The following is a 20,891-nucleotide window of genomic DNA, read 5'->3' on the forward strand; positions in this document are numbered from 1 at the left end:
CCGCATCTTATGTCAGCGAAACCAGGCCTGCGAATCCCATCTGCGAGTTCACCCAACTCAAGCCTCGCTCTGGTGACTGTATACTGCACCTGTACCGCTGGCCTTATACATATACAACGCATTTCGCCACCATGGACTTCTATATATTCCACTTTAGTTACTGACCACACTGACATTTAAATAAATGTAATTTCAACATGAAATTGACAAAAATACACTGTATGCAATGACAAATGGGGGCAATTGTGCTCTCCTTGTGTGATCTGTACGGTGCCCTGGTTTGTGCCACTGAAGAGGAGAAAGTGCAAGAGAAGTGGAAGAGTCTCTCCCCATCTTCTGACTACCCTCACCCCTGTACATCCTGGTGTACTATTATACTCTCTGTATACACCTTGTAGCACCATACTAGTGAAGATACTACATACAGTATATACAGCAAATATCCTAATGCCGGGTAATAGGTGGTGCAGTGATGTACCTGTACATCATGAGACAGACCAGGCAGTCACTGATAGCAGAGGCCTTGCACATAGAAGGGTCAGGATGACATCATGGTCATGTGGAGTAACGTAAGTCATTATATTCTATGAACAGTGACAATGTAATGGAACAATTCTAAGAACATAAATAAGAGTATGCGAAACCTAAAACGAACCCTTTAGAATGAAGCAAAGTTTGTGAAGTAGATAATCATAGACAGGGACGTAACCCAATACTATGGGGAACACGGGTGGTGACAAGTGTTCCTGTGACACACGCTGTCATCCAGACAACACAACACAGATCTGTCAGACACAGGGCCCGGCTGCCACAAGCTGACATACAGGTAACGGTGTCATCCTCGTGTGTCATTTCACGTCTGCACAACTTGGTACACAGACTGTGCTCATGGCAGAGTTCTGTGGTGCCCGCGAGTGCTAAAAGACAACACACAACAACCAGATCCTCTAATATAACTAAGAAAATGAAAGCAGACATAAAACCAGAGCATTAATAGAGGCTATGAAATACAGAAATTCTGTAGGCCAACTGTAAGCGTAAAGTACAGCGTAACAGTCAGACCGACTGTAAGCATAAAGTACAGCGTACCAGACACACCGACTGTAAGCATAAAGTACAGCGTACCAGACAGGCCAGCTGTAAGCATAAAGTACAGCGTACCAGACAGACCGACTGTAAGCGTAAAGTACAGCGTACCAGACAGGCCGACTGTAAACGTATAGTACAGCGTACCAGACACACCGACTGTAAGCATAAAGTACAGCATACCAGACACACCGACTGTAAGCATAAAGTACAGCGTACCAGACAGGCCAGCTGTAAGCATAAAGTACAGCATACCAGACAGACCGACTGTAAACGTATAGTACGGCGTACCAGTCAGACCGACTGTAGATGTAAAAATACAGTGTACCCGACAGGCCATTGGGAAGCATAAAGTACAGCGTACCAGACAGGCCATTCGGAAGCATAAAGTACAGCGTACCAGACAGACCGACTGTAAGCGTAAAGTACAGCGTACCAGACAGGCCGACTGTAAACGTATAGTACGGCGTACCAGTCAGACCGACTGTAGATGTAAAAATACAGTGTACCCGACAGGCCATTGGGAAGCATAAAGTACAGCGTACCAGACAGGCCGTCTGAAAGCATAAAGTACAGCGTACCAGACAGGCCGTCTGTAAGCATAAAGTACAGCGTACCAGACAGGTCAACTGTAAACGTAAAGTACAGCATACAAGAGAGGCAGACTGTAAGTGTAAAGTACGGTATACCAAGCAGGCCAGCTGTAAACGTAAAGTATAGCATACAAGACAGGCCAATTGTATACGTAAAGTATAGCATACAAGAGAGGCCGAATGTAAACGTAAAGTACGGCATACCAGGTAGGCCAACTGTAAACGTAAAGTTTGGCGTGCCAAACAGGAGAGCCGACATGTACAGTATACCAAGCACGTCAACTGTAAATGTACAGTGCAGTGTACCAACACAGGCAAATAGATAAGTACGATGTACCAAACACCCCAACTGTAAACATACACACAATCTTCAAGACATCAGGTGTGATAGGACAATGTAATACAGCTAAAGTGTGGCATACCAAACACAGAAACTGTATAATATAAAAAAGCATGTTATACAAAACATCCACGTGCAAACATGAAGTACCGTATACTGTATATCAAAACTCCCATTCAAATTACTGGGCATCCGCGTTCAGCCAATCAGTAGCCGCCCATTCATTTGAACATTCTACTTCCCCGACAGCTCCACTTATTACATGCGATGAATCAAATGCAATTTATTGTAAGTAAAAATGGCACATCAAGTGGCACATCAAGTGCCAAATCGTATGTGAGCCCCACCAGGGTTCTGCCGGGGGAGCTAAAGGCAAATCGGGTCAAGCTTGTCCTTAGGACGAGTCGGCCTAGTGTATGGGGGCCTTAAGCAAAGTACAGTATAAAAAAACACCTCAATTGTACATATAAAGTATGGTATACCAAACACCCCAACATTTAATTATGATGTTCCAAACACATCAACTGTAATGGTGCCCAAATACGGTGAGAGGTGTACTATGTGCGATTGAGTAGAAGCGGGGCACGGCTCAGGCGCTGCCTGGTAACACATTTGTGCACCTGCGCAGCGTGATGTTAGAGGTCATGTTGCGCAGCCATGCACTGGCCTGGGCCCGCTGTGTCTGCCCGCAGAGACCTGGCCTCCTTACAAAGCCGCCACGCCTGCCTGGAGTCCAATTCGCATCCCGTCTGCCCAGTTCTGTGTGCAGGTCACCTCGTCTTCACCTCTGTTGATGCGTCTGCCCGGAGTCTCCACAACTCCTTCCGCACCTGCTGCTATGTACACAGCCCGGCTTCCCGACATCTTCCTGCTCTTACTCCCCTCCTACGGCGGACTGGTAATGCAGTGGGAACCCCAGCCCTTCAAACACATTCCCTCACATATCAGGAGGCCGATCCCAGGAGTCCAGGGATTGACAGTTTTTTTTTATGGTAACAGTTTCTTAAAAGAAAATATATAAATCTGCACAAACTAATAAGTAGCTATGATTGCTAATTAACAGAACATATGAAATGCTTTTTAAACTTTTGCCAAATAAAAGTCAAACTTTGCCCTGAGAGGCGATTACATTTGGCCGTAGATACCCAAAGGGAAAGTTACCAGATTCTTAAATATACTGTAAATCTGACCATTATAGAGGTACATGTACATTTATGTGTTAATAACGTCTGCGGTAAAAACCGGGCCAGTAGCGTGTCGCTACATGCTGATGTCATACAGTGCTTCATAGAAACACAGGACATAATAGTAAATATGCAGCAATTACCCAATGGCAGTGGCTCCCAGACAGACCGTCCTTAAGGCACACCAACAGTCCCGGTTTTAGGGCTGTCTCTGCTTGTGCACAAATCTGTCACCTCTGCTTCAGCTTAGACATCTTAAAACCTTGACTGTCGGGGCGACTTGCGAACTGCGATCGGAAATCAGTGTACTATGGTATAGCAGTGGTTCCATACCCCGGTCCTCAAGTAACCCCAACAGTGCACATTTTCCAGGTCTCCACACAGAAACACAAGTGAAATAATTTTCTTCACCTGAGGATCTTTTAAAATGTGTCAGTGAGTAATGAGTGCACTTGTGCACCTGCCAGGTGACCTGGGAAATGTGTCAGTGAGTAATGAGTGCACTTGTGCACCTGCCGGGTGACCTGGGAAATGTGTCAGTGAGTAATGAGTGCACCTGTGGGGTGACCTGGGAAATGTGTCAGTGAGTAAAGAGTACACCTATGCACCTGTCGGGTGACCTGGGAAATGTGTCAGTGAGTAATGAGTGCACCTGTGGGGTGACCTGGGAAATGTGTCAGTGAGTAAAGAGTACACCTATGCACCTGTCGGGTGACCTGGGAAATGTGTCAGTGAGTAATGAGTGCACCTGTGGGGTGACCTGGGAAATGTGTCAGTGAGTAAAGGAGTACACCTATGCACCTGTCGGGTGACCTGGGAAATGTGTCAGTGAGTAATGAGTGCACCTGTGGGGTGACCTGGGAAATGTGTCAGTGAGTAAAGAGTACACCTATGCACCTGTCGGGTGACCTGGGAAATGTGTCAGTGAATATTAAGAGCCTCTGTCCATATTCTCTGTATCGGGATGACAGGGTCGGTCTTTTGACCACCAGCATATCCTATGTATCCCCAGTGCACGGATACATCCGTTACCACCTACAAAGTACATATGTATAAACCCACTGCGCATCTCACCATAGGACTACGGTGGGAAACAGGACATAGTCAGCCCAGAATCTCCTATCTGGTCCCAGGATGGCAAATAACTTGTGGCTCCATAGAACACCAGGAAGATGCCTGTTGTACGCAGTCAGCGTTATGATGCATTCCTGTTGTTCTGTGATACAACCCAGCTCTGCTCAGCCTCCTGCACTGGATGCCAGCAATCCTTCATAGGCGGTGGTGGGTCCTATCCCAGAACAACTAACCGTACTACTCTGCCCAGTGATGAAAATATAGGAGCGAAAATACAAAAGGAGAAAGCTAAACAGAAATAAGTGCATCTAGTAAAAAGTTGCCTGAGGGTGCGCACAAGCTAATAAGTGAAAGCGATCAGGAAGTAGCGTGAGAAGACACGCTGCTTGTTACAACATCTGAACGCGGTTTAGAGTTTTGCTTCTTGAAAACATAACAAAACAGCAGCAACCTGATACCACAGCGTAGCAGGCAAACTGCAGCGCAGTCCTAGTAATTAAAGAACACAGTGTATTCAAGAAGTGGTACACAGACTTAAAAGTAGCTCTGACGGGGTTCTAAGCCGGCGGCAGATGATGTGTCCGTATCGGCAAGCCCGTGGCTCGCTCCGGACTGCCGTATGGTGGACAGACAGAGTTAAGGTTCCCTTGGATTACATCGTCGTTTCAGAGATACAAATGAAACTGTAAACACAGGAGTTAAATGATGCGGGTAAATGCTGCAAAAAAAAACCCCAGCAAACCTCAGTTACTAAGTAACACGGGTGATCTCAAACTCGCAAGTAACGCATGTGGCAAAAAAGAAGTACAACAAAAAAGTAGGAGCAGAAAAATGGAAATTCCCATTGATTAAAGAGAAATGATCCACCAATTAACATGTGATTACACTGGGGAAATGGGATCACTGCTAAACTTGGGAAAGTTTTAGAGCAGATGCTTTAACCCGGTGGGCCGTATTCAATGCGGCCGGCGAGGGGGTTAAACGGGGAGGATCGCCGAAAACAAGCCACCCTCGCTGTTTACCGCCCGCGCCGGCCACTCACCCTAGTCCACATTCCGGGGCAATTCTTTGCTGTCATATGACCGTAAGGATTCCCCCAAAAAGCGAGGCTCGTGGCTAATGCAGGGAGCCCGCTGCATTTTTAACAGTCAACCACGTGACACTCGGCGCAAGGGGGAGGAGCAAGGTTGGAGGCCTAGCACTGTCACTATGTCAACATCTGTTGCCTTATAAGTCATGGTGCCCAAAGCGAGATACCAGGGTCACATTTGGGCTCCCATGATCGGACCTTGCTCCTTGCCGTATCAGAGGTCAGACTGCTAAAACGTGCAGTCCGTTTCCCAAATTCCAGCTCAGGTTTCCAGGATATCCTGCATGCATGCCGCATACACTTTGTAGGTTAAGCAAATATATGCAACAGTGAGCAATTAACGATTGGTACCACAATAAATTTAGGGGGGGGGGGGTTTCACATAATTGGGGAAATGGTTCTTATGGTTTTGGTAACATTTTATTAATGACTACTGAGACAGAGGGGAATGGATCACTTTAGTTACACTCGGAAACCTATAAAGTAGGGAAACGTGTCCTCAGCCACACGGAACTGTGTCTGCTGTAGAAGAGACAGTTTAGTAATGCTAATTCCTAAAGTTTGTGTGAGTTCATCGGCTATAAAAGCATCCTGAATACCAAGGCAACAAAGTAAGTATTGCTATAGCTACAGCGAGGGAGGGGAGGTACCGTAGTAATCTATTTCTGCGCGTGGAACCTGCACTATCACTATGCATGCTGCCTGAGGCAGGGGTTACTGTAATTGATGATTTTACTGTTCTAGACTGCAGAACCCAGCAAGATATAAAATATATATATATATATATATATATATATATATATATATATATATAGCACACACATAATTGTGGTCAACGTCTAGCTCTAGGCCCTGATTCTGGTTCATTTGCAACAGCTAATTCTGTCTCTCTAATGGACAAAACCATGCTGCACTGCAGGTGTGGCAGATGTAACTTGTGCAGAGAGAGAGGGCGGTAGTCAATGTGCACCGTCACTGCTTCGCATGGCAATAATAAAATGTTATTGCTTGTTTCGCATTGCGTTAATGTATTGCTTAATACATTTTTTCCGCTATTCAAAATTTGTATGACGCGTAACGTCTATTGCGGTAAAAGACCTATGAGGCAAACGGTGGGAGTTTCTATTTTGCTTTCCCGCCATCGATAAAAGGTATATATTGGCATGCACGTGCGGAGTTTAGTCATTGTGGACACGTGCGTCGTAGATGCAGTTAGCTCGCAGTCACCTGGATCGATTTTTTACTGCGACATCATTTGGACCTGGCTTTTCAGAAAATTGCCTTCAATAAATGGTAATTATTTCTCTGCATTTGTAAGGTCTTGTTTTGGTTTGTTTTTTTAATTATTCTTTTGTATATCATGGGTTAGTTTTTAATTTTTTTTTTATTTACTGTGTCAATGCATATTAGGCTGTGTGCTAGGAATGACATGGCAAGTCAGTTGTTGAAGTTATCTATCGCTGAAAACTAAGCAAAACAAAGGAAATGAAAAAACGAGCGATACCGTATCGACATTACATAAATCCCACTTTGAATAGGTGAAAAGTATCGAACATAGAAAAAGAGCGGAAAAAATTGAAACTGCGAAAAAAACACAACTATCGGAGAACATTGAATACCGCCCATTGAGTTAGATTTGGGTGGGGTTTTTACTTCAAACTGATACCTATATTGCAGTGTACAAACAAAGCAGCCAGTATTTACCCTGCACAAAAACAAAATAACTCACCCAAATCTAACTCTCTCTGTGCACATGTAACATGCACAGTGCTGCAGTGCAGCATGGTTTTGTCCATTGGAGAGAGAGAGAATTTGCATTTTTGAGTGAACCAGAATCAGGCCCTAAATACTTAGAGGTCGAGCCAAGATGTTCATAATGCAGTCCATGGACGGCAAGCCTGGTTGGTCCAGAACAGAGACTGGGACAGTGTATGTTCACATCTAGGTCAATACTTCAACATGTTGCTCCAAATTATGGAAGAAAGAACATTTAATGCTGAAAATATAGATGCTCTTAACACAAGTTTAAAAAGTTCCAGACTATATAATCAACTGTACCCCCTTCAGCCCCCACCCCACCAGGATGGACTGCAGGCCAATACAGTACTACTACATGTGGCACAATATCCAGAAGGCACCTGATCTGTCACACGAACATTAGCCAGACTGCTCTCCCCTCCTCATTGCGACTGGTGCTGAACAGCGTAGAGGTGGAGGCAACAAAGACATTAGAGGGGGTAATGGGAATTACTCTGCAAAGGGCCAGGAAAGAGGTATAAGGTGCATCTAATGTATTTGCCGAAAGATGGCGTGGCGGATTTCCCAGTTGCGCATGTGTAGTGAACGGCTTTGACCTCAGTTTCTTCATTCCTGGAAAGTTGCTTTGCGTGCTTGCATCAGAAATGTATCGCAGGATGAAGACGGTGTACGGAGAGCGGTGTCTCACATGGTGCACCATATTCCGGTGGTCTCCGCGCTATGAGGCGGGACCCGAAAGCATCAAGGACTTGCCATGGCCCCGGCAGGTGCACGTTGTCGCCAGCCCTGCCACGATTACGGCTGGGGAAGAGCTCATTCACAAATGGTGCACTGTGCGAGACACTGCTCTCCGCACACCACCTTCATCCTGCGATCAATGTCTGAATCACGCTCGCCTTCCCCGCGCAGAGATTGGATAACGGCTCTTTGCGCTGATCTGGAGGAATCCATCGTGCACCCGACCGCGAAAATCAACTTTCTAGGAATGAAGAAAAATTGAGGGGAACCCGTTCACTACATATGCGCAACTGGGAAATACGCCACGCCGTCTACCGGCAACACATTAACCCACGGCGATTAGATACAATGCCGCTGCAGCAAATGTCTCCTTCTAGACTGCCCACAATGATAAACTGGTGCTCACCACTATATAATAAATGACCGGAAATGTAAAACATTTCCATTGTCAGCAACGTCCGACAGTTGGATTCGGGAGTTGAGTGCCAACGTCGCGGTGAGAGATGTGCAAAATATCTGCTAAACAAAAACACCGGTCCCGGCAACTAGTTCTTTGGGGGCGCAATATTTAATTGCACTTAAATGAATTGACTTCAGATCATTTGCCGGGAATAAAGTGTTCATATTCCTAGAGTACGGCCTTGGCATTTTTAGTGGATATTTTGCACATCTGTCGCAGCAACATTGGCACTCCAAGGGTTAAAGTAGCCAATGGGGAAGGGGGACCGCTGGAGTCAACAAGAACTGGAACACAGAAGTATAATAATGCAGACATACATAGCCCAGGCTGGCAAAGTGATGCAGAAATCATTCAAGGAGTCAGTACCACCTGGACACATTAACTGGAAGTAGGACCAGCCAGCTCCTAACTGTCTGTTTAAAAATGGCAGTTGGGGGGCCATTGTATTTTTTTCTCATTTGCTTCCACTCCAAGGAGGGAGGGGGGCATCCAATCCGGGATTCCAGCTTTCGAAAGGTCCCGGCAGTCAGAATCCCAAGTCGTTTTTGTTTCTCCCGACAGTTGGAATTCAAGGTTCCGACTGTCGGAAAGTCAGAGGATTTGCCACGGAGTGTAGAAAACCGGCCGTGAAATCGACAATCCGCGGCCTTTTCTGACAAAACCGATCCGACTTGTTTTAAAGTTTACTGAATTCAATGCGGTCGTAAATTGCGGCATTGAATAGGTGAGGGGCGCTATTTCCACCGGTAGAAACAGCCGCCGGGATTGAAGACCCCCCCCCCCCCCTAAGTCTTCGTACTATGATCATTCTGAAAGGGGACAAGTGCAAAATGGACCATGATATTTGTAAGCAAACAGTAACTAAGATATAACATTAAAAGGAGACCAACAAATGTGTGTATGGCCCCAGCAATGGCGATGTGCGGCCCTGCCCCCAGCGATGGCGATGTGCGGCCCTGCCCCCAGCGATGGCGATGTGCGGCCCTGCCCGTCCTGCATGCACTGTCTTTCCTGCTAAGAACGCAACTCTTTGCATATAAAAAACACTGCTCCACACAGATCTCTCAGCAAACCTCACAGGTGCATTGTGGGATGAGCAGTGATCTTTGCTCCCCGTCGCCCCCTGTGTGCAGGGTTTAAGAGTTACAATTAAAGTTTTTATCCATTAAAAAGCCCTTGATGGGTAACAAATATCGCATACTACTGCTTTCCACAACTACTGTAACATTAGAGTTTCTTATGGTTTTATAAGTTTTCCTCAGAGCAAACGCACCAGCTGGAACTCCTTAACGCTTCACATACACTGGAGTTTGCAACACATGGAGAATGCAGGGCTTTGGTGCAGTCCAAGAGCTTGATCTCAGTCTATCAGTACCTTTTACACTGGTCTGTGACATACCCATGAGGAAATGTACATTAGGAATATAGGGGGTGATTCTGGTTAACGAACTCACTCTTACGTACGTAAGGAAAGTGCTATGGTGAGGATCTGCGCACAAGCGAACATTGCAAGCCAACCAGAATCAAGCCCTTATATTCAATTGTCACTGTGGGGATGTAGCTCCTGGGTTACATACCTGAAGCCGCTCTATCGAATACTCTGTACCCATGCTGAACCATGAGATGCACCTTACTGTGACTAATGTCAGGGGCTTAGTTGCAGCATCTCCTGGGATAAGCTAGTCCTGAGTACACTGCACGAGCAATTGAATAGCTTCGGGCTTATTACTCAGGAGCTGCATCCACAAAATGACAAATTCATTTCTCCCCATTGAGAAAAACATAAGCTTCCAACTAAGTATACAAGTTTGGCCATCATTTGGTACACGGGCTTTTACTTTATCGTCTGTTCCCATGCGCCTAAGACATTAAAGATGCAGGTTCGAAATGTTGAATAGTAATGGCGGTGTGTACGCAGCGCGACCGGTAACGTTTGGGTAGTGATTTACCTTTACTAGATATATGAAGGACACGACCAATACGGAATCTCTACTATTTACATGTGAGTTTGGGTAACATAATAACCATTGGATTAAGGGGGTGATTAAGGGGGTGTCCCCATGAAAGCATTGGGCGTTCCCCATGGGAGCGCAGGCAGGCCGATGTCTGCTCGGGGCGGGCAGCTAACGTCGCAGGATGACAGCGCCCGCCCTCCTTTCGGCGAACAGCGGTGGAAATGAAAGTCAGTTTTGACTGACTATCTCCGAAGGGGAAAGAAATCATCCGCTAGTCGGTGACATTGAACGATTTCTGTCCACGTCGGCCGCATGCGAGGAAATTCTTTCTGGCACACATCGCCGCGCATGTTACCGAGGGGATGCGGGTGGCGAAAGAACACAGCTTAGCGAGCGACTCTGAATCAGGCAGCTTGATACACCTGAGGATCCGCAGGGGCTACCCTCTATAATTACAAAGAGACGCACATATTCCATCCACTAAGGCCAGGTACACACCAGAACGATCCTGATTGTTAGTAGATTGTTAGCAGATTGTGTGATTTTCGCACGATCTGTCTGTTGGAGCACACAATCTGCTAACGATCTGCATCCAATCTGATCCCAATCCGATCTGAGTCTGTATCCAGTTGAATGGATCTTTTACAGATCCTCACTGCAGCAGGTAGGATCTGTAAAACGACCAAACGACAGCGGGGACGCACATCAGATTGGAATCGGATCGGAATTGGACTTAAACATGCCCAATCTACATACAATCTGCATCCAATCGGTCGGAATTGGATCCAGATTGATGGAATTGAGCCCTAATCGTTCTGGTGTGTACCCCCCCTTAGTAATAAGCCGAAAGTATACCTATAATCAGTAAACACAACAGGCATTGTTAACAAGTGTTACAAGCTGTAACAAACAAATCCCGATGAATCTGTCGCCTGTTGTGTATCACTGGACTATAAATTTGCATTGGACACTTACCTAGGATATAATGCCACCTCCCATTATACAAGTGACAACTTAATAATACAGAGTATAAGAAAAAAGACATCAAGTCCTAAATGTACTGTTCATTCTAGCACCCTGCAGTTCCTCTTTCCTGCGTGGGGTGTCGCTGTCTGCTGTGGTGTTTCTAGCAGTCCGGTCTGTATCTCAAGACGGCGACACCCCAGGCAGGAAAAAGGAACTGCATGGATTGTGAAAGGTGCAGCGCTCTAGAATGAACACTACTAAAAATGTAAAAGAATAAATTTGCTGGTTCCACGTCCACAGTATAAGTAGATTTAAAACAGCAAATTGTTGAAGAACTGTCACATTAGCTCTAGCGGTTATATCTCAGAAACCATCCTAATGTCTGCAAATGGCAGCCTGTTATTTATTAATCGTTTCTTATATAGCGCCACAAATTCTGTGGTACTTTACTAATTGGAAACCGTGATACAACAAACTGGGTATTTACAGACAGTTGAAAAGGTACGAGGGCCCTGTTCACATGCTTACAATTAGTGTTCCGGCTAGGCTGTTTTAGCGGGGCGCTGGGCCCTGCCCGATTTTTAAAGGATAAAATGCACCCTGCCCCTCTAGCAGCGCCCCGCTGAAAGAGCCTGCCTCCGACCCTACCGGTGTGCACAGGGAAGCCCAGTGCCGCTATACATGGCGATGCCCGGTGCTTCCCCAGCAGTGCAGAGACATCGGGAGGGGCTCTAGTGACAGCGGCGGCTGGGCCCACCCCTTTTCATGATGGTGCAGCCCTGGGCATGTCCCTTTTTCAGGACGTTGGTGGCTCGGACCGCCCACAACAGTGACGTCGGCGGGCCTGGTCTGCCCCCCTTATGCTGCCCCCATGCAGCAGTGCCCTGCCCGCTACAGTTCCTAGAAGGAACACTAACAATCTATAGGGAAATAGGAATTGATACACAAGGATAGGTTTTCCCTATTGCATAACTTCCACCAGCATGCAAAGGTTCTTGGTGGGCTGTATGATATGGTGACCCGGCAATTTTGGCCAGGTGTCTGGACGATGAAAAGTGTGAAAAAGAAAGTGAAAGGAGGATAGGTTTGGACTGTACGGTGAAGAATAATATAATAAGGCCCAAGCCGGTCATTTCAACTTATCAAAAAGTTTGCTTGGTTTGGTCTCTACCATAATTACCATGTACAGAAGTACAATCACATCATGCATGGGAGCACAGAGATCGCAATAGTGTATAGTAAGAAATTGGGACAGACGTTATCATTACCCAACGTGAGATCACAGGACATTATAGCTAAATATAGGAGAGATGCAATATATGGGACAATATATTACATTAACAGAGATACATCAGCATAATGCAATAGGATAAAGGAAGGAAAAACAACCTGTAGATGGAATGAACATTGCCCAATTTCAAGACATCACGGCCCAGATACTGGGACATGTCCATAGAAGTCTCATTTACGTAAATGCCCAACATATGCCCCTCCGGCACCGCTACTCTTCATCATCACACACCAGAACATCTAAGGTACAGGTGCATGTAACCATGCAAGTGCCCTAAATTATACATGTTGCTGCTCAAAGTAAGTGACAGGACCCTGTGACCATGCAGGTGTCCTAATTCATACACCAGACTGACCGGACCCTGTAACCATGGAAGTGTCATAAGTCATACACCAGAGTGATCAGTCAATGTGATCATGCAGGTGTCCTATATCATACACCATAGTGACCGGTCCCTGTGATCATGAAGGTGTCCTAGATCATACACCATAGTGACCGGTCCCTGTGATCATGCAGGTGTCCTAGATCATACACCAGAGTGACCGATCCCTGTGACCATGCAGGGGTCCTATATTATACACCAGAGTGACCAGTCCCTGTGACCATGCAGGTGTCACCAGAGTGACCGGTCCCTGTGACCATGCAGGTGTCACCAGAGTGACCGGGCAATGTGACCATACAAGTAGTCATACAGTCCCAGCTCATTGCAAGTGACAGGTGCTTGTGATCATGCAAGTCCTAGATCAGCGTTTCTCAACCTCGGTCCTCAAGGTACACGAATAGTCCAGGATTTTGTGGTATCCATGCTTAAGCACAGATAGCTAAACCAAATAACGAGGTATAATTTAGTCACCTGTGCTCAAGTATAGCTTTTCTTAAAATCTGGGCAGTTAGTGTGCCTTTAAGGCCCAGGTTGGGGAACCTCTGTCCAACATAATACATGTCCCAGCTAGTAGCAAGTGACAGAAACCTGTAACCATGCAAGCCCTGAATCATAGATACCCAAAATAAGTGACAGGTCCTGGAGATCACGCCAGCTATAAATCATACATGTCCAAGCTAATAACACGTGAAAAGGCCACAGGAACATCCAAACCTAGATCTTACATGTCCCTGCTCGGAGTAAGTGACAGGTCCTTGTGACCACCCAAAGTCCTAAAGCGCACATGCCCATACAGAGCAGATGACAGCTCAATGTGGTTATGCAAGCCCCGGACCATAGATGTGCAAGCTCAGAGCAAAGACAGATCTGTGACCATGCAAGCCCTGGACCAATGATGTGTCAATTCAGAGCAGATGGCCATGCACTCCCTGCCATACATGTGACAGGTCCCTGTGACCAAGCAAGCCCTGGATCATACAGTCCCAGCTGAGAGCAGATGACAGGTCCCTGTGACCATGCAAGTCCCAGCTGAGAGCAGATGACAGGTCCCTGTGACCAGGCAAGTCCCAGCTGAGAGCAGATGACAGGTCCCTGTGACCATGCAAGTCCCAGCTGAGAGCAGATGACAGGTCCCTGTGACCATGCAAGTCCCAGCTGAGAGCAGATGACAGGTCCCTGTGACCATGCAAGTCCCAGCTGAGAGCAGATGACAGGTCCCTGTGACCATACAAGTCCCAGCTGAGAGCAGATGACAGGTCCCTGTGACCATGCAAGTCCCAGCTGAGAGCGGATGACAGGTCCCTGTGACCATACAAGTCCCAGCTGAGAGCAGATGACAGGTCCCTGTGACCATACAAGTCCAAGCTGAGAGCAGATGACAGGTCCCTGAGACCATACAAGTCCCAGCTGAGAGCAGATGACAGGTCCCTGTGACCATACAAGTCCCAGCTGAGAGCAGATGACAGGTCCCTGAGACCATACAAGTCCCAGCTGAGAGCAGATGACAGGTCCCTGAGACCATGCAAGTCCCAGCTGAGAGCAGATGACAGGTCCCTGTGACCATACAAGTCCCAGCTGAGAGCAGATGACAGGTCCCTGAGACCATACAAGTCCCAGCTGAGAGCAGATGACAGGTCCCTGTGACCATGCAAGTCCCAGCTGAGAGCAGATGACAGGTCCCTGTGACCATGCAAGCCCTGGACCAAACAAGTCCCAGCTGAGAGCAGATGACAGGTCCCTGTGACCATACAAGTCCCAGCTGAGAGCAGATGACAGGTCCCTGTGACCATACAAGTCCCAGCTGAGAGCAGACGACAGGTCCCTGTGACCATACAAGTCCCAGCTGAGAGCAGATGACAGGTCCCTGTGACCATGCAAGCCCTGGACCATACAAGTCCCAGCTGAGAGCAGATGACAGGTCTCTGAGACCATACAAGTCCCAGCTGAGAGCAGATGACAGGTCCCTGAGACCATGCAAGTCCCAGCTGAGAGCAGATGACAGGTCCCTGTGACCATACAAGTCCCAGCTGAGAGCAGATGACAGGTCCCTGAGACCATACAAGTCCCAGCTGAGAGCAGATGACAGGTCCCTGTGACCATGCAAGTCCCAGCTGAGAGCAGATGACAGGTCCCTGTGACCATGCAAGCCCTGGACCAAACAAGTCCCAGCTGAGAGCAGATGACAGGTCCCTGTGACCATACAAGTCCCAGCTGAGAGCAGATGACAGGTCCCTGTGACCATACAAGTCCCAGCTGAGAGCAGACGACAGGTCCCTGTGACCATACAAGTCCCAGCTGAGAGCAGACGACAGGTCCCTGTGACCATACAAGTCCCAGCTGAGAGCAGATGACAGGTCCCTGTGACCATGCAAGCCCTGGACCATACAAGTCCCAGCTGAGAGCAGATGACAGGTCCCTGTGACCATGCAAGTCCCAGCTGAGAGCAGATGACAGGTCCCTGTGACCATGCAAGCCCTGGACCATACAAGCCCCAGCTGAGAGCAGATGACAGGTCCCTGTGACCATACAAGTCCCAGCTGAGAGCAGATGACAGGTCCCTGAGACCATACAAGTCCCAGCTGAGAGCAGATGACAGGTCCCTGTGACCATGCAAGTCCCAGCTGAGAGCAGATGACAGGTCCCTGTGACCATGCAAGTCCCAGCTGAGAGCAGATGACAGGTCCCTGTGACCATGCAAGTCCCAGCTGAGAGCAGATGACAGGTCCCTGTGACCATGCAAGTCCCAGCTGAGAGCAGATGACAGGTCCCTGTGACCATGCAAGCCCTGGACCATACAAGTCCCAGCTGAGAGCAGATGACAGGTCCCTGTGACCATACAAGTCCCAGCTGAGAGCAGATGACAGGTCCCTGTGACCATGCAAGTCCCAGCTGAGAGCAGATGACAGGTCCCTGAGACCATGCAAGTCCCAGCTGAGAGCAGATGACAGGTCCCTGTGACCATGCAAGCCCTGGACCATACAAGTCCCAGCTGAGAGCAGATGACAGGTCCCTGTGACCATACAAGTCCCAGCTGAGAGCAGATGACAGGTCCCTGTGACCATGCAAGTCCCAGCTGAGAGCAGATGACAGGTCCTTGAGACCATACAAGTCCCAGCTGAGAGCAGATGACAGGTCCCTTTGACCATACAAGTCCCAGCTGAGAGCAGACGACAGGTCCCTGTGACCATGCAAGCCCTGGACCATACAAGTCCCAGCTGAGAGCAGATGACAGGTCCCTGTGACCATACAAGTCCCAGCTGAGAGCAGACGACAGGTCCCGGAGACCATACAAGTCCCAGCTGAGAGCAGACGACAGGTCCCTGTGACCATACAAGTCCCAGCTGAGAGCAGACGACAGGTCCCTGTGACCATACAAGTCCCAGCTGAGAGCAGATGACAGGTCCCTGAGACCATACAAGTCCCAACTGAGAGCAGATGACAGGTCCCTGAGACCATACAAGTCCCAGCTGAGAGCAGATGACAGGTCCCTGAGACCATGCAAGTCCCAGCTGAGAGCAGATGACAGGTCACTGAGACCATGCAAGTCCCAGCTGAGAGCAGATGACAGGTCCCTTTGACCATGCAAGTCCCAGCTGAGAGCAGATGACAGGTCCCTGTGACCATGCAAGTCCCAGCTGAGAGCAGATGACAGGTCCCTGAGACCATACAAGTCCCAGCTGAGAGCAGATGACAGGTCCCTGTGACCATGCAAGTCCCAGCTGAGAGCAGATGACAGGTCCCTGTGACCATGCAAGTCCCAGCTGAGAGCAGATGACAGGTCCCTGTGACCATGCAAGTCCCAGCTGAGAGCAGATGACAGGTCCCTGTGACCATACAAGTCCCAGCTGAGAGCGGATGACAGGTCCCTGTGACCATGCAAGTCCCAGCTGAGAGCGGATGACAGGTCCCTGAGACCATGCAAGTCCCAGCTGAGAGCGGATGATAGGTCCCTGTGACCATACAAGTCCCAGCTGAGAGCAGATGACAGGTCCCTGAGACCATACAAGTCCCAGCTGAGAGCAGATGACAGGTCCCTGTGACCATGCAAGTCCCAGCTGAGAGCAGATGACAGGTCCCTGTGACCATGCAAGCCCTGGACCATACAAGTCCCAGCTGAGAGCAGATGACAGGTCCCTGTGACCATACAAGTCCCAGCTGAGAGCAGACGACAGGTCCCTGTGACCATACAAGTCCCAGCTGAGAGCAGATGACAGGTCCCTGTGACCATGCAAGCCCTGGACCATACAAGTCCCAGCTGAGAGCAGATGACAGGTCCCTGTGACCATGCAAGTCCCAGCTGAGAGCAGATGACAGGTCCCTGTGACCATGCAAGCCCTGGACCATACAAGTCCCAGCTGAGAGCAGATGACAGGTCCCTGTGACCATACAAGTCCCAGCTGAGAGCAGATGACAGGTCCCTGAGACCATACAAGTCCCAGCTGAGAGCAGATGACAGGTCCCTGTGACCATGCAAGTCCCAGCTGAGAGCAGATGACAGGTCCCTGTGACCATGCAAGCCCTGGACCATACAAGTCCCAGCTGAGAGCAGATGACAGGTCCCTGTGACCATACAAGTCCCAGCTGAGAGCAGACGACAGGTCCCTGTGACCATACAAGTCCCAGCTGAGAGCAGATGACAGGTCCCTGTGACCATGCAAGCCCTGGACCATACAAGTCCCAGCTGAGAGCAGATGACAGGTCCCTGTGACCATGCAAGTCCCAGCTGAGAGCAGATGACAGGTCCCTGTGACCATGCAAGCCCTGGACCATACAAGTCCCAGCTGAGAGCAGATGACAGGTCCCTGTGACCATACAAGTCCCAGCTGAGAGCAGATGACAGGTCCCTGAGACCATACAAGTCCCAGCTGAGAGCAGATGACAGGTCCCTGTGACCATGCAAGTCCCAGCTGAGAGCAGATGACAGGTCCCTGAGACCATACAAGTCCCAGCTGAGAGCAGATGACAGGTCCCTGAGACCATACAAGTCCCAGCTGAGAGCAGATGACAGGTCCCTTTGACCATGCAAGTCCCAGCTGAGAGCAGATGACAGGTCCCTGTGACCATGCAAGTCCCAGCTGAGAGCAGATGACAGGTCCCTGAGACCATACAAGTCCCAGCTGAGAGCAGATGACAGGTCCCTGTGACCATGCAAGTCCCAGCTGAGAGCAGATGACAGGTCCCTTTGACCATACAAGTCCCAGCTGAGAGCAGACGACAGGTCCCTGTGACCATACAAGTCCCAGCTGAGAGCAGATGACAGGTCCTTGAAATCATACAAGTCCCAGCTGAGAGCAGATGACAGGTCCCTGTGACCATGCAAGTCCCAGCTGAGAGCAGATGACAGGTCCCTTTGACCATACAAGTCCCAGCTGAGAGCAGACGACAGGTCCCTGTGACCATACAAGTCCCAGCTGAGAGCAGATGACAGGTCCTTGAAATCATACAAGTCCCAGCTGAGAGCAGATGACAGGTCCCTGAGACCATACAAGTCCCAGCTGAGAGCAGATGACAGGTCCCGGAGACCATGCAAGTCCCAGCTGAGAGCAGATGACAGGTCCCTGAGACCATACAAGTCCCAGCTGAGAGCAGATGACAGGTCCCGGTGACCATGCAAGTCCCAGCTGAGAGCAGATGACAGGTCCCTGTGACCATACAAGTCCCAGCTGAGAGCAGATGACAGGTCCCTGAGACCATACAAGTCCCAGCTGAGAGCAGATGACAGGTCCCTGAGACCATGCAAGTCCCAGCTGAGAGCAGATGACAGGTGGGCCCCACTGACAGCAGCAGACTATGTGACACATTAAACACTGTGCTGCCTGTACACCAAATGTAGCTCAGTACTCCTATACTTCACATGATTATCAGATATATATATAGATATATATATATATATATATATATAGATATATACATATATACACACACACACACACACACACACACACACATACACATCCCAATATTAATACACCCCCTCCACACACACACACACCCTTACCCCTATACAACAGGTACACAGATCACTATACAGTACATGTATCCAGATGAGTTCAAAAAGTAAATACATCCCGGTATACAGAACATACTACTTACAGCAGGTATAGATCACACAGATCCCTATATAGAGCAGAGATATAATTATATATAAGGCAGTCCCCCACATACAGTACATAATTCCCTGGGTACAGCATGTAGATTCCTATATAGAGCAGGTATATACAGCACAAACACTATATAATATACACCTACATACAGTACATAGGATCTCTAAAACATGTGACAGGTATAAACAGCACATAGATTCCTATATACAGCAAGTACATTAATCATACTGTATAAGATCCCTACTACATACAGCAGGCATACACAGCACATAGGATCCCTATATATGTACAGCACACAGGATTCCTATATCCATGCAGCATAGATCCCTATATACAGCACACAGCATTCATATATACATACAGCATAGATCCCTATATACAATACATAGGATCCCTATATACATGCAACATAGATCCCTATATACAGCACACAGGATTCCTATATACATGCAACATAGATCCCTATATACAGCACACAGGATTCCTATATACATGCAGCATAGATCCCTATATACAGCACACAGGATTCATATATACATGCAGCATAGATCCCTATATACAGCACACAGAATTCCTATATACAGCACACAGGATTCCTATAAAAATACAGCAGAGATCCCTATATACAGGATCCATGTACACAGACAGCATAGATCGCTATATACAGACGGCACACAGGATCCCTTTATATATATACACAGCACAGATCCCTAAATACATACAGCAGGAATACACAGCACACAGGATCACTATACAGACAGCATAGATCCCTGTATGTATACAGACAGCACACAGGATCCCTGTATGTATACAGACAGCACACAGGATCCCTATATACAGACAGCACACAGGATCCCTATATACAGACAGCACACAGGATCCCTATATACAGCCAGCACACAGGATCCCTATATACAGCATAGATCCCTATATACATACAGCAGGAATACACAGCACACAGATCCGTGTCCCCATCAGATACGTTACCGGGGTCTCTCTGTCTCCCAGCTGAGGGGCGCCGGGTACACCGGGGGCTTAGCCACACCCACACACCATAACCATCCCCCGGCCGCTCCGGGCCCCCCGACAACAGCCCCCGTGCGGCCTCGTACCGATGTGGGCACTGGGAATGTCACCGTGCTGCGCGGGAGGGAGGGGGGAGAGGAGGGGGCGGCGGAGACCCCCGTGCACGGGGATGGAGGAGGGAGATCCTTACCCTGCTCTGCTCCCCGCTATGCGCCGCTCCGGTCACAGCAGCGCCCGGCACACAGGAGCGGATCCCCGCACATAGCCCGGTGCTCAGCTCCCCGGCACTGCTGCTGGGGGAGGAGGCGGTGGCGGCGGCAGCGGTGGCGGCTCCTCGGGTCCCGGCCGTGCAGGATGGATGGATGGATGGAGAGAGGCGGGGGGAGAGGGGGGAGTCACAAAATGGCGCGCGTTTCCAAAGCTGCGGAGCAGGGGAGGGGGGGCAGCTGGGAAACCACCACAGCAGCAGCACCGCCTCCGCCTCACACCGGAGCCCCCACACCAGCGTCACTCTCTCCCCCTCCTCATTATCACCGTGAGGGGGAGACTCCCGCCGCACACACAACAAGTCAGTCAGTATAGCTTTATTACAGGCTCGGGCTCCGCACACGTATCACACGGTATATACTGCTGGGGCGGGAAACGGAGAGGGGGGGGGGGAGACCGTGAGGGGGGAGGACGGGGAAAAAGAAAAAAAAAAACGGATAACAAAATGGCGGCAGGGTGAGCGCGTTGCCATGGCGACTGTCAATCAGCGCAAAGCCCCCGGATGCGCGCTGACGTCGGAGAATCGAGGTGGCGCTGCAGCAGCGGTCGGCCGTGACGACTGCGGTCACATGATATG

The 20,891-nt window shown here is 48.9% G+C and overlaps 1 protein-coding gene across 4 annotated transcripts in view; it reads right to left on the reverse strand.

The window, feature by feature from the left end:
• Positions 1-20,558, reverse strand: part of DYRK1A (dual specificity tyrosine phosphorylation regulated kinase 1A) — a 77,539-nt gene extending 56,981 nt beyond the window's left edge. The window contains exon 1 of one of the 4 annotated variants that reach the window (XM_083171704.1): positions 20,238-20,558. The gene's annotated coding sequence lies outside the window, so the exon portion shown is untranslated. Of the gene's footprint in view, positions 1-19,743; positions 19,766-19,960; positions 20,162-20,237 lie in introns of those variants that run through there. The other 3 variants (XM_083171706.1, XM_083171705.1, XM_083171707.1) reach the window with 3 other exon arrangements.
• Between the last annotated feature and the right edge of the window lie 333 nt (positions 20,559-20,891).

The sequence above is a fragment of the Crinia signifera genome, chromosome 2 (assembly GCF_055691185.1).
Source record: "Crinia signifera chromosome 2, ASM5569118v1, whole genome shotgun sequence".
NCBI classification, from domain to species: domain Eukaryota; kingdom Metazoa; phylum Chordata; class Amphibia; order Anura; family Myobatrachidae; genus Crinia; species Crinia signifera.